General features: G+C 42.3%; 1 protein-coding gene across 1 annotated transcript in view; it reads left to right on the top strand.

Annotated features, from left to right (window-relative positions):
- The window catches only part of Negr1 (neuronal growth regulator 1), a 727,040-nt gene that overhangs the window by 668,139 nt on the left and 44,175 nt on the right, over window positions 1-14,726 (top strand). The gene's annotated exons all lie outside the window — the stretch shown is intronic.

Here is a 14,726-nt window from a genome sequence, read left to right as displayed (position 1 = left end):
AGGTATCTTTTACTCTGGGCCTCTTGGTCTCCATTTCATGTTGCTAACTCTTCCTATTTACTTCTTTTCTGGAGAAGGTTTGTTTAAAGACTCAAAATTGGACTATTTTTCAAGCATTATTTAGTGGTGGGGTTTTTATTTATTTGTTTATTTTTATCTTGTTTCAGGGAAGTTCTGTCACCTAGAAGGTATAAATCACCTTTTTAAACAGTTAATATTATCCATAAAAAGTGGAAAATGCACATTTTTAAAATCATGTGTTATTATATCACCTAGAGCAGTGTAAGGGTGATTGGTAGATACAAGTTCACACCAGCTGTGCCAGGGACTATTACTGAGACTGTCTTTGTGTCCAGTCTCTCCCCTTGGGGCTGAAGTCTCCACCATCCTGTTCTCCACGTTTCCTCTACACTGAGTTTAGGAGGACCTTCCCCACAGCATTCATTCACCTGTGATGATATGTATGTGAAGAGACTGTGTTGTAAATCTTTATGAATTATTTTCATTCTCCTTACTTGACCTCTGTTGGATTTCTAATGTTTTTTTAATTATTCCTCTGTTGTCTTAGAAGATCTATATTTCATATTTCTGTTCAGTAATTATATTCTCTTGTGCTTTGGCCACAGACCTAATTAAAGGGTGCTTAAGAAAGTTTAATATATTTAATACTATGTATTTATTCAGTGAGCAACTGCATCTCTCACTATTAGATGTTCACAGGCATCCACATCTGCTTTGAGTTTTTATTTTATTTTGTTTTATGAGTATACACACACACACACACACTTATGTAAGTGGCACTGTAGGAGTATGGAGCTGAAAGGACACTGTTCAGGAATCTGTTCTCCCCTTCTAACGTGTGGGTCCCTGGGACTGAATTCAGGTCCAGCTAGTGCTTCTCACTTGGCTGCAAGGGATCATAACAGACCAATCACCAACTCTTATTCCGCCCAAGTCTGCATTCATGCAAGCACTTGAGAATGTTCTGACAAGAGTGGGCATGAAAACACTGCTTTCAAAACCAACTTGCAAATCAACTCTTTTAAATTTTGGCCAATTCTAATTAACTAATTATCATCACCAGTGTGTCAAGGTAGACATCAAGTGTGCTGAGAGGGTGTTAAGTGGGTAGTGAATGAACACCAAGCAAGTGGGTTTGGGCAGTATAGGCAGCCAGGGAGGACAAGGAAACAGCACCCAGCTGAGGACATTCAGGGTGGAGACAGGGGCTAGAGAGATTCCATGAAAGTGTGTACTTTATATCTAATTTTAAAAAGAGAAAAACACCTGCTTTGTGCACAGAAAGCGCTCATTTGATTTAGTCCAACTGGCATAAAAAAGTCTAAGGCTTTTCATGTGACTTTTGAACACTGGAATTAAAGCATGTTAATGTCTTCATTTTCGTTTCATATATACTAATTTGAAGAAGTCGTCTCCATCACTGTCTCAACTCGGTCCTCAGTTGTCTCTGCTAGACGACCCAGTCACCTCTGATTGTGTCCCAGATGGTGAATTTTTAGCTGGATCTTGAAATGGACTGGGTGCCTCTCAGGAGGTTTTGTTTTTCTCTAGATAATTCTAATTCTGCTTTTTGCTACTGGCACAGCCACCTGTTCCCTTGAAGATACTGAATCCAACTAAAGAAATTTTCTCTTTTCAGAAAGTTAAACATCTGTTAATGAAAAATAACCAGAAGTGAGGTGCTTATTAGAATTTAATTAGAGCACAAATTATGTTTTTTAAGTGGTTTCCATTGTGGTTCTGGTTACGAACAGTGGTGGGCTCTGTTTCACAAATTCTAACTCTATGCCTGCACAGCAACCAAATTATCTTAATGGGTGTCCAGATGACAAATTAGACAAATGCCTTCCCCAAGTCATTTTCTGATAAAGACACATCACTTAGTTGCAAAATGACAAACTATGTGTGCAAGTGACAAATCTTTTAATTAAAATTTACAAGTGGTTAAATGCTGTTTGACCCAAATGGAGGCTGTTATCATGAATCACTGTGAGAGGACATAGGGCCTTTCAGGAGAATCGATCCCAGTGGCCAGAGCCTGCAGAGCGCTGTGCAATCCTCTGCTTTTAGACCCATCTTCGGGTTCATAGCAGCGTTTACCTGGTTCAAAAGAACTTCAATCTAGTTGAAAAGGACTTGAGAGTGCCAGTGAGTCCTTAGACTCTGTTCAGCTTCATGAATATTTAATCTCACGTTCAGTGTTCAAGCCAGACGTTCACCCATCTTAAGAGAAAATAGCTAAACTTTTGATGAGTTATGGTTTTTACTGCATATGCAATCATCTTTCATGAGAAGGCCGGGTAGTTTTATTGTTTGAGAATAAGGGTGGCCATTGCATTTACTCACCAATACAGTAAATGTAAAATTGCTTAAGTAACATGCTTTATTATTTATGCTGGCAACCACATAATGTGAGTATAGTTTCATAAAAAATATAAATTAGAGAAATCTTACATGCCACAGGCTGTGGCTCTGTTTTATGGCTCTGACTTAGCTGGTGTCCTTATGCTTCACTGGCTATTGTAATGCAGAGGAGGCACAGGCAGCTCAGATCCCCCTCCCACCAGGGATACCTTCATCTCAGCCTTCTTAGTGTTTCTTCTCCATGTCAGGGCTGAACCTTCTTAGAAAAATCCTTACTTGGCTTGGATATTAAGACTTTTAACTATGATCACTACCTCTGGCCTCCTAAGCACCTACATACACTGTACAAATCCACACGGCAGATTCACATACCTACACAGGGTGAAAATAATAAAAATAAATCCTTAAGAAACATAGAAAAGACTCAACTAAAATATATACAACTTCTTCTCTACTGCTATATAGAAAAAAGGACAAAGTTACCAGGTCATTCAAAGTTGTTAAGATTATAATAATATGTTATCATTTCATAGTCTACTTTGCTTTTTTTGTCTGTAGGAAAACAACCTTGAGGGTTATCTTTATACTCAGATATGTTTTTATAATTAATTATTTTTTTTATTAATTATAGTTTATTCAGTTTGTATCCCAGCTGTAGCCCCCTCCTTCATCCCTTCCCAGTTCCAACTCCCTCTTCTCCTACGCCCCTCTCCCAGGCCATTAATAAGGGAGATCCTCCTTCCCTTCCATCTGACCCTATAGTCTATCAGGTCTCATCAGGACTGGCTGCATTGTCTTTCTCTGTGGCCTGGTAAGGCTGCTCCCCCCTCAGGGAGAGGTGATCAAAGAGCAAGCTAATCAGTTCATGTCAGAGATGGTCCCTGTTCCCCTTACTAGGGTACCCATTTGGAGACTGAGCTGCCATCTGAGCAGGGGTTATCTCCATGCATGGTACTTGGTTAGAGTAGCAGTCTCAGAAAACACCCATAGGCCCATAATTTTTGGTTCTGTTGCTTTCCTTGTGGAGCTCCAGACCGCTCCAGATCTTTCTATCTCTCCCTTCGTTCATAAGATTCCCTGCACTCTGCCCAAAGTTTGGCTATGAGTCTCAGCATCTGCTTTGATACCCTCCTGGGTAGAATCTTTCAGAGGCCCTCTGTGGTAGGCTCCTGTCCAGTTCCCTCTTCTGATGTCCATCCTGTTTGCCTTTCTGAATGAAGATTGAGCATCTTATTCAACACCCCACTCTCAAGAAAGGACAGGTCAAGAAAATGGAAATTAAACAAAGAAACAATGATTCTAACAGAGGTCATGAATCAAATGGACCTAATAGACATCTACAGAAACTTTCACCCAAGCACAAAAGAATTTACCTCCTTCTCAGCACCTCATGGAACCTTCTCCAAAATAGACCATCTAGTTGGTCACAAAGCAAGCCTCAACAGATAAAAAAGATTGAAATAATGCCTTATATCCTATCTGACCACCACGGATTAAAACTGGACTTCAGCAACAACAGAAATGGCAAAAAGCCTACCCACAACTCGTTACTCAATGACAGCTGGGTCAGGGAAGAAATATAGAAAGAAATAAAAGACTTGTTAGAATTCAATGAAAATGAAGGCACAACATGTCCAAACTTATGGGACACAATGAAAACAGTGCTAAGAGGAAATTTCATAACACTAAGTGCCTTCAAGAAGAAATTTGAAACATCTCACAAACAGCTTAATAGCTCACCTGAAAGCCCTCAAATATGTTAAAAGGCATGATAATTAGCATGCTGAAAGGTGCAGAGTTCACTAGAATATTGCAACAATGTATTACTTACAGGATGCTATCTAAGTCCATTTAAACAAGAAAAAACCCAATGAGCGTGATTTACAAGGATGTCAATGTTGACCACAACACAAGTATTCTGTAAATAAACCAAGAATACACTGGGGATCCCCTTGGCCAGACTGCAATTTGCTTCAAACAGGAGACAATTTTATCAATGGTCAAAAGCCACAAACTGTTTGATTCTTAGTTGAGATTCATGGTTCAGCCAATGTGGATAACATTGTTTCCAGTGTTTTCCAAAAATGCAGCCTCTAATTATCCACACTACTCACAAATATTTGTCAAAATGGAAATGAGAAAACATTCTACCAAATTAAAACAGATCACTTGTTAAAAGTTCCTCATATTAAAAACTACTTGCTTCCTAAAGCATGATGCTGAGAAATGCGGTCTTGGGTCTCAACTAGCAGTTCCTCCTGAGGCATCTCTATCCTTTGAGGTTCACAAAGACAACTGGTGGACCTCAGTGCCCAGGTCTATCTTGGGCCCAGTTTTCAGTTTTGCTGCCCAGCACTTTCATCCTCATACCCTGGCAGGCTTAGTATTCCTCCGTGGATTCTTACTAGATTTGTCCCTTGCCTAACTGACAGAAAGAAAAGACAGCCTCTCTCAGTGCCCAAAATGCCTGACTCCTGAAAACAGTTAGAGCAATTCCATCTTACTTTCCTCTGCAGTATTAATTTATAGGCGATCATTGACTATTTATTAGTAATGTACCTATATAAATAATGAAAATAAATCATGACCCCAAAAGCAATCTCTATTACCCCAAAATGGGGTGAGGGAGCAAAGGCTGAGCTCACTCCTGCACCATGCACAAAGCCCGAGTTCAGTCCTTAGTGCCACAGGAAACCTAGGGTAGTGTTGCCTGCTCAGAACTGCAGCATGAAAAAGGCAGAGGCCAGAGGATGAGATTCAAGGTCACAGACCAGAGTTCAAATCTCATTCTGCTGTTTTTTCCCACTGTAGCCGCTTAACTATGACTTGAAGGTTTTTAGATTGATTCCATCTTACTAAGCGGCCTCTGAAGAAGAAGACACTCCCTGGCCATGGTTAGCAACCAGTTCAAAGGACATCCAGGTTCTGTTTCCCATCTCTAAATTTCACCCTCCTACAAGCTCTTTTATGCTGATGCAACCTCCATCAATAGACAGCATTTTCATCCCAACCCACCTTCTCCAGTTGGTCCAGGGTGGCACATGCAGCTTCCCAGACCATCTGAAGTGGATCTGAGCCTGGATAAATCAAGTGGAAGATCAGACACAGCAAACACTGTGTCCCCCTGTCAGCAGTGTTCTGCCTTCTCTGTGAAATAAAATAAGAGATTGCAAGAACTTTGCAAGATTAAGTTGAGCCAGTTCGATTATTCAAACCAAGCACTGATTAGCTGCCATCACCACCAGCAGGACCACCAGCACCCCTGCCAATGCTATCTATGACAACTTTAGCATCTTGGAGGGACTCGTGGCCACTCAAACACATCTCCTGGTATGACAACAAATTTAGCTCCAGCAGTAGGGTCAGTGGACCTTATGAGTGAGTAAGCAGCCCTGAACCACCCACCCCAACAGGAAGAGGGAAGAAAGAGGTATCTGGCTGCTGAGGAGTTCCTGTTTCAAATCGATCTCTGTTAGGGTGTATTTTAAAATGCCACACACTCAACAGTTTTAGATATGGAGAGATTTATTTGGGGGAAGGAAAGGGAAGAGCAGTTGGAGGAGAAAAGAAAGAAGAGTGGGTGCCCCCCTCCTTGAGAGGAAAGTCAGAAAGGACGGAAGGGAGAGAAAACAAAAGCAGAGGGGGCGGCAGACTGGTTGTATCTGGAGCACCTGGCCCAGGCGAGGACATAGGACACAGGTGGTGACAGAGGATGTTGTCAGGACCCTAAAGGCTCCTGAAGACAAGCCAGTTGAATTGCCTACATGACATAACAATCTCTCCTCACAGTTTCTGCTCCTCACAGATCCCCAGAAGAAGAAAAGAGGCTTAAGGAGACTTACTCTCTTAAATACTATCAAGAAAGTTCACTGTACCCACGAAAGAAAGAAAGAAAGAAAGAAAGAAAGAAAGAAAGAAAGAAAGAAAGAAAGAAAGAAAGAAAGAAAGAAAGAAAGAAAGGAAGGAAGGAAGGAAGGAAGGAAGGAAGGAAGGAAGGAAGGAAGGAAGGAAGGGGAAGGGGAAGGGGAAGGGAGGGGAGGGAAGAGGAGGAGAGGGGAGGGGAGGGAAGGGGAAGAGAAGGGAAGGGAAGGGAAGGGAAGGGAAGGGAAGGGAAGGGAAGGGAAGGGAAGGGAAGGGAAGGGAAGGGAAGGGAAGGGAAGGGAAGGGAAGGGAAGGGAAGGGAAGGGAAGGGAAGGGAAGGGAAGGGAAGGGAAGGGAAGGGAAAAGGGAAGGAAAAAGGGAAGGGAAAAGGAAAAAGGAAAGGACCTGGGCACACAAGTAGTGATCCTAGAACACAGTGGCATCCTGTGTTGTTGCTGGGGCCTCCAGGCAGAAGCAATATGGACTCTCAGCAGGGCTCAGGGAAAGGCTACCTGGGTCACAGCATGGAAGGGAAGCAAGAAGGCAAAACTGAGGCTAGCTCAATCATCTGTGGTTACTGTCAGATGAGGTCTACGGGTAGAAGGTGCTCCGTCCTGTGGGCTGCTGAAGCCAGGTCTTTAAGGTGTGGAACTTACAAAAGGAAACTGCGGTTTCTCTGGTCTCGGGCTAGCATGTCATCTACCTGAAGGATGTGTTGCTGCTGTCTTCAGAGGGCATTGGAGAGAGAAGTGTCATCGTCTCAAAAATCTCAGAGCTTATGTTTACAGCTGAGATGTTGGGTTTAGGATAAAAAATAAGTGTCTTCAAGTTGAGGTAGTATTTTCAGGAAAATGACTCAAAGATGAAGGAAGCAGAGCTTAGTTTTTACTTAAAGATGGCCCCGGACAATAAAAAGCAAAGGAGGCAAGAGCGAAAATGTTCAGAACTGATAAAGGACTTGAGGCTTGAAGCCTGTAAGTTGCTTTGACGTTTGTGTGTCAGGGGAAGGCTTTGAGTAATGGGGTGACTTGTTGGAAGCGGCAGAGAAAAGATAGCTCTGTTGGAGACACATGGGTTTGATGGACGCTGGGAGATACTGAGGCATGATAAAGTGAAGCGAGAGACATTCTTGTAACAAATGACCAAGCTCTGGGCCCAATATAATTCTATGACACAGATGTGTTTGATTACCACTTGAGAATGGCCCTGGGAAAATGTGATCCTTATTACTAGGAGAAAGGCAGGGACCCTCCTTTGGGGCTCCTTTGCTTGGTGATTGTGCCCTGCTCCCATGCTCTACAGCCTAAGGTAAGAACTGGGACCCCCAAGTCCCAGGTCCACGGCACTTCTGGCTTCCATATGATCCAGAACCACATCAGAACTGAGCAACAGGGAGGCAAACCGAGTATCAACATGCAGAATACAGTGGGACGATTTGCCAAGTAAACTAAACATTGGCTGAGAACCTGTTCCTAGAATGTTCTGGTGTGGTGCACTTCAGGGCTTATCACTAAACATGCTGCAATCATCAAAGAACCTGAAAGCCTGCAAGACTTCATCGGATTGAAACAAGACAAAAAAAAATGTGGAGCCTAAGGGACTGGGCAGATAACTTGGGGACTCAGAGCACTTAGAGGATACAAAAGCTTCTGGGAGCAGCCTGGCCTCCAGCTGGCTACTGTGTTGGAGATGTTAAGGCCTCTGAACCAGGAATAAGCTGAGATCTTTGGGTTAGTGGGCAAGGACAGGGCACTAGCTCTGCGGACTGAGGACACTGGACAGCATGGTCTGTATATTTGATGATGGTGTAGATTACCTAAACATTTATTTTCTTTTTTTATAAAATAAAACCACAGTCAATTCCACACTTATGCTTTGAGCATTAAATATTATTATCAGGAAGATAGCTTAGCAGATAAAGATGCTTATAGTCAAAACTTCAGGACATGGGTTTGATTGACAGAGTCTACATGGTAGATGGAGGGGCCAGACAGAACATTTTTCTCCCATGTCTGATGTTCAGTTCCTCGATGCATGAGCATTAGCAACAGCAACACAAGAGTACTCTAAACAGTTCTCTGGACATGAACAGAGACCCTGTCACCTTCTCCTCCTTTTCCAGTGCCCTAGAACCATTTATTTATCCAATAAGTACAATGAGCTTGTGAGGATGTTTAAAGTAGATCCAGGATGCCACAAGTAGGAAGGGAGGGGGAAGGGAAGCAGTGTCTCAGTTACTGTTTATTGCTGTAAGGAAACCTCATGGCTAAGGCAACTCTTACAAAAGAAAGCATTTAATTGGAGCCTTGCTTACAGTTTTAAAAAGTTGGCTCACGATCATCATGGTGGGAAGCCGACAGGCATAGCAATAGCTGAGAGCTTTACATCCTGATCCACCAGCAGGCAGAGGTAGCGAGGATGAGACTGGAATGCGCTTTTCAAACCTCAGAGCCCACCCCCACTGACACACCTCCTCCAACAGATCACAAGTCCTAATCCTTCCCAGACAGCTCCACTCCCTGGTAACTAAGGATTCAAGTATATGAGCCTAAAGGAAGGACCCACCACAGGGAGGGAGAAAGAAAGTCTCCGGAGCCTTAGGTGGGCAAGTGTTTACCTCAGCACAGCAAAGCAGAGACCAGCTCCATGCTTTATCCAGGTCTGAGTGGGTCCCCAGCACAGGTAACCTTCATGATGCTTTTGACAAAATCCAGTCAAACTGTATCTAGTTAGTCCTGTCTACACATCTATGGGTTTGAAATTATGACCTTACCGTCACTTCTAACCAGCAACACACAAGACACAACATTGCAGCAGAAAACGAGTGTACTGTGGACCAAAGTTCTGTGTTTTGGGGGTTTTTAAGTCGTAAAACATAGAAGAAACCAAAATAAAGGTATGGTCTAGCAGTCATAAATCATAAACTAGAGATTTTAAGTTAACAAAATGAAAAGTTGAAGACAAAAAACAAAAATGTGGGGGGAGAATGGTTCAGATGACACCGACAGTAGTGTTACCTAAGTGTAAACAGTTCACTATTGTCTTCTCGTGAAATTGAATGCAAGCTCTCTCACATGCTTGGCTCTAGATGGCCATTGACACTAAGTTCACTGGTTTTGAGTAAAACAACACATTCTTCACAGGGCCAAAAAATGGGATGATTTCAAAGTCTGTGTGTAAGTCAGGCTTAAGAGGGTGGATATAGATCAGCACTTTGGAGCACTTACTGCTCTTATAGGGGACTGCATTCAGTTCCCAGCAACCATTGGGTAACCCAGTGACCATTTACACTCCAGCACCAGGGGATCAAATGTCTCCTCTTCTGACCTCATGTGCACATACAGATACCTACACATGATCAAAAGTAAATCTTTAACAACAAACTCATGAAATCATTAGCTAACATGGAAATTTCAGCTGTGCAAACCCGTTGCAGGCCCGTGCTGTGCAGAGGTCTGACAGTTCCATGTCTGCCTGTGGTGGCAGCTCACATACACTGTAAAGATGCCATAGAAGTGTTAAAGGGGGAATTAGAAAATATTCTGTATCTATAAGGCCAGGCTATAAAGCCAGGCCAGATCCACCTGCCCCCAGTTGTGTAATGGCCTCTGCAGGTCATATTGTCACCAGGCTGCTGTACTCTCAAAAGCTATTGAGATACTTGAGGTATGAAAGGTGCCATATAAAACTGAATTTAATTCCGTACTCTTCCCGTAATTTGCCTCATAAATACTTCTTGAACTGGTGAAATACTTTCGACTATAGAAATAAAACTTATGTATTCACAACTTATATGTTATTTCATTTTCTTGGAAGTCAGAGGGCTCTTCCTGTGTTTGTGATAACCAAATAAATCTGCTGCAGACATTTTTATAACAGCTGTTAGCACAAGTAATGTCGCACCCAGAGTCAGTGCTGTTATCTATTGTGTTTCTATTGCAATTATTTTATGTATATTTCCTAGTCATTTTGAGTAAATGGGATCAATTTTCACCATTAATAATTTTTCTCTCCTCCCAAAATATCATAATTGAATCCACAAACCAGCAAATGCTTATGTGGAAACATTAGTCAGAAAAGGCTTCTGGATGGCGCTGAGGAGACCATGTGAATGAGCCTACCTGGTCCAGAGGCAGGAGGATGGCTATAACAACCACTCAAGTGTGTGTCTCATGTCTTCTTGCATGTTCTTCTCTGAACACACTTAAAATAACTCCATTAGCATAGCTCAGTGCAGACCCTGCTGGGTCCAGACATTCACTGGGAATCTTTGATACTTAACAAAAGTTGGAGATTACTTTCTGGCAGTGTTGTGGTATATATCAGTATCTTTAACTTGTACTAGTTCCTTGAGAGTTTCAGATTTTGTACAATGTGCTTTGATCATATTTACCTCCCACAACTCTTCCAGATACAGCCCCTCTTTCTGACCCACCCAATTTTGTGTCCTTTTTAAAAATCCTTTCTCTGTGTCATCTTCCACTGGACCCAGTTTGACTTAGCTGAGGGCTGCACTCTTAGAGAAAACTGACTCACCCTTTCTCCAACAGCTAACAATTGTCAAAAACTATGGCAAGGAATAGACTTTGTTGCCCACCTCCTCTCTCCATGCTGGGATCTGCCCTGCCTTGGGTGTTCACAGGTCTTGTGCTTGCTCTCCCAGCCACAGTGAGTCCGTGTATGCCGCTTCCTTGTTCAGAGGGCAGTCTTTTTATAGTCATCCAGCACCTCTGACGCTGCCATGTCCTCTTCTGCAATGTCTTTGAGCCTCGGGCTAGGGTATCGCTCCTGTTAGGGCTGAGCAGTCTGTTGTTCTCTGAACCCTGGCCAGTTCTGGGTCTGTGTTGCCCACCAGTAACCACAAGTACACCTTCTCTGCCGAGGGCTGAGCGGCTCACTGATGTATGGTAAAATGTTGAGTCAATGGGAGTCAGTCACTGTTATGTGTGCTTTTATCATCATGATATGTTCTCCCTCGGGCCTCTGGCATATCTGGTCGCAGGTTCTTGGTCTGATAATGGTACCAGGTATGCATTTCACCTTGTAAAGCAGGACTTCAATCCAGCGGAAAGTGGGTGTTTACTCCCCTGATGCCTGTCACTATTGCGCATGTCTTTGCCATGCCAGTAATCACGGTGCTTTCAATGCTCACAGCTGGGTAGGACTGATGATTGACTTTATACTCCAGTAGTGTCTGGATAACACTTTCCAGCATTATGCAGGCTAACCACACAGATGAAGCTTTCAGATCAGTGCTGGCTTGATTTACCACATTCGATGACTAAAGCATGTGGTATCATCAGAAATGGAATCTTATACCATCAAGTTCTGGAAGGTGACCAAGAGCAATGGGAATAATTCGTAATGTTTGAGGTCTATTGGATTTCACTAGCCAACAGCAGCAAAAGAGTTAATTTATTCCTAATATTGGGCTTTTTATTTTCTCACTTCTGGTGTTAAGTAAGGACACTGTTATCCTGTATAGGTTAACTCCGTTTTATCTTTTGTGTGTGTGTGAGTGCTTGTGTGTGTTTGCCCATATTTGTGTATGTGTGTATGTAAGCTTCTTCAGGAAGTTTCCAAGTGTCTTTTATCTAAAGCTCTTTAGAGTTGTATTCTTTCCCATATTCCCTCCTCTCCCCTCCACTCCTCTCCCCTACCCTTCCTGTTCGATTTTTCCTTTTGATACCAGTAAAAGCTATCTTCCCTTTCTTGAGAGCTGAATCACCATGTACCTTAGAGGATGAGATGGCTAAGGGGATGAGAACCAATTGGACATTTAAAACACAAGATGGTTCCTGGTGATTGCACGTGAATATACATGACACTCTGAACAGACCCGTCAGGAGGGCTTATCTGTTTGTCAAGTTACAGTAGTTTTTATTGCCTCAAGACACAATTACAACTATTTTTAGAAGAGTACAAAATAATTATCCCATGACTTAAAATGAATTTTATCCTCCTAATTCAGGTATTAATTTCAAGTCCCTCCCAGTTATGGAGATAAAAGGCCTTGATGAGTCTAAAGCCCTGGATGATATTGACCCTGCCCTGAAGGAATTCAGACTGTAAAAAAAATTATACTTTCAAAAATAAAACCACTTGAGATTCATTATTTTATAGATTTTGTATTAGAGTGTGGAATGTGATTAATATATCATTCAATGGTATAATCAGATATAAAATGTAGTATTTCAAAGGAAGTTTAAATAGTTGCCATTAAACTCATAGCATAATTTTCACGTCCCCACCAGTGTGGGACAGAAGACAGAGCCCCCACTGACCATGGCTAACATCACCCTGAGCTCCTCATGCAAGCTTGGGGACCTCTTGGCTTCTCTAGTTTCTTACTGAAATCATTTTTTTTTCATTTTACAGAATTGTCTAAAGTGAGAAATGAAAGCCAAACAACCCAGAAAACAGCTCTGAACTTTACTAAAACATTTATGATGTTTAAGGACTCACATAGCACTCTGAAGCAGCAGGCCATCTCCCCAGGGCCCTCTGGTGGAACTTATTAACCAATGCAAGGTATTTCCTGTCTGCACCAGAACAGGTCGGGGCTGAATCTTCTCCAAATTCCAGAACGCTGGAAGCTACAGGTGTCCAAGCTGTGAATACATTGGCAAATCCAAGGATGCCACTTAATCCTCTATCTGGAAAAAGCCATTTTAAAAAGTGCATTTCCCCCCCAATGCTTTCAGAGTGTGTTCACTAAAGACTGGAAAGCATCACAACACAAAAGAGAAAAGCATTGTTGCCTATATTTTCACCTACAGAGATAAGCTCTTGACCCTGGCAGGTATCGCTAGCCCTTCTGAAGATGCCTCTTCGGTTTGGTTCCCTACAGAGCTGTAAGTCTCCATATGATACTTGTATTTGGCCATATGGTGACTCAGACCCTGTTGCATACTGACTGAGTCCTGAGTGAATGTTCACAAGCAATTGAGATTTCTGTGTAAAATTCTACTGCCTTCCTACAAGATTTTTTTAAAATGGAAAGGTAAACTGAAAAACCAACTTACTAAAATAATCTAGAATTATGTTACTGAACCAAGGAGAAGAGGAAGAAAAGTCCTGGCTGAGCAAATTATACCCAGCAATGTCAACCTAGATTTGAAGCCTTAGGCTGAATCTTTCAGTAATCTTGGAGCCTTAGTTCTGACTACAGAACAGAGGGCACAGTAGTTTTCCTTAAAAATGTGTTTTGGGAATGGAAAGACATAACACATATTGAGATGTGTTATAAACATTAAAGGAAAAAATAATGCCCCAAAGAATATAATAAGTTACACCTGATGGTACAGGTGAGTAATACTGGGGCTTCAAGTTCAAAGGCTACCTAAACCCAGAATGAGTTCAAGTCTAGCCTGGTTGGCTTATTCAGACCCCATCTCAAAGTGAAAGATACAATGTCTGATCTTGGAGACCCCTTCTGTAGCAACTGTGAGGCCCGGATTCAATTAATGGTACTACAACAAAACAAAGTAATTTAAAATGTAGTTTTTTAAATCAAGTCTTGAATTTACATGTAGTTTGTGTGTTGTTAACTCCATGAGAGCTTTAGAATTTATCTTTTGATTGATACTACCAGGAAATCCCACCTCCTTTTTTTTCTTTCCATTTTTAATTTTAATTTTAATTAATTACACTTTATTCACTTTGTATCCCCCCATGGCCTCCTCCTTCCTCCTCTCCCAATCCAACCCTCCCTCTCCCTTTTCCACACATGCCCCTCCCCAAGTCCTCTCCTTCCTTCTGATCCTACTCTATCAGGTCTCATCAAGAGTAGCTGCACTGTCTTCCTCTGTGGCCTGGTAAGGCTGCTCCCCCCTCAGATGGAGGTAATCAAAGAGCAGGCCAATCAGTTCATGTCAGAGACAGTTCCTGTTCCCATTACTATGGAGTCCACTTGGACACTGAACTGCCATGGGCAACATCTGTGCGGGGGTTCTAGTTTATCTTCATTAATGGTCTTTGGTTGGAGTATCGGTCTCAGAAAAGATCCCTGTGCCCAGATGTTTTGGTTCTGTTGTGCTCCCTGTGGAGCTCCTGTCCTCTTCAGGTCTTATTATTTCCCACTTCTCTCATGAAATTCCCTGCACTCTGCCCAAAGGTTGGCCATAAGTCTCAGCATCTGCTTTGACACCCTGCAAGGTAAAGACTTTCAGAGGCCCTCTGTGGCAGGTTCCTGTACCGTTCCCTATTTTCTCCTTCTTCTGATGTTCAGGTAAACGGTGGAAACTGGAAAAGATCATCCTAAAGATCATCCTTCTAAGGTATCCCAGAAGCAAAAAGACACACAGGGTATATACTCATTCATAAGTGGATACTAGACATATAATATAGGATACACCTACTAAAATCTGTACATCTAAAGAAACTAATCAAGAAAGCCCATCTCCTAAAGCTAAACTTTCAGAGATGGCCTCAATGCTCAGATTTGAGCATCCTCAAGAAAGTACTCTCCCCACACAATA

The sequence above is a fragment of the Meriones unguiculatus genome, chromosome 10, assembly GCF_030254825.1.
Source record: "Meriones unguiculatus strain TT.TT164.6M chromosome 10, Bangor_MerUng_6.1, whole genome shotgun sequence".
NCBI lineage: Eukaryota > Metazoa > Chordata > Mammalia > Rodentia > Muridae > Meriones > Meriones unguiculatus.
The sequence above is the reverse complement of the archived record's forward strand: the minus strand, read 5'-3'. Positions and strand labels throughout refer to the sequence as shown.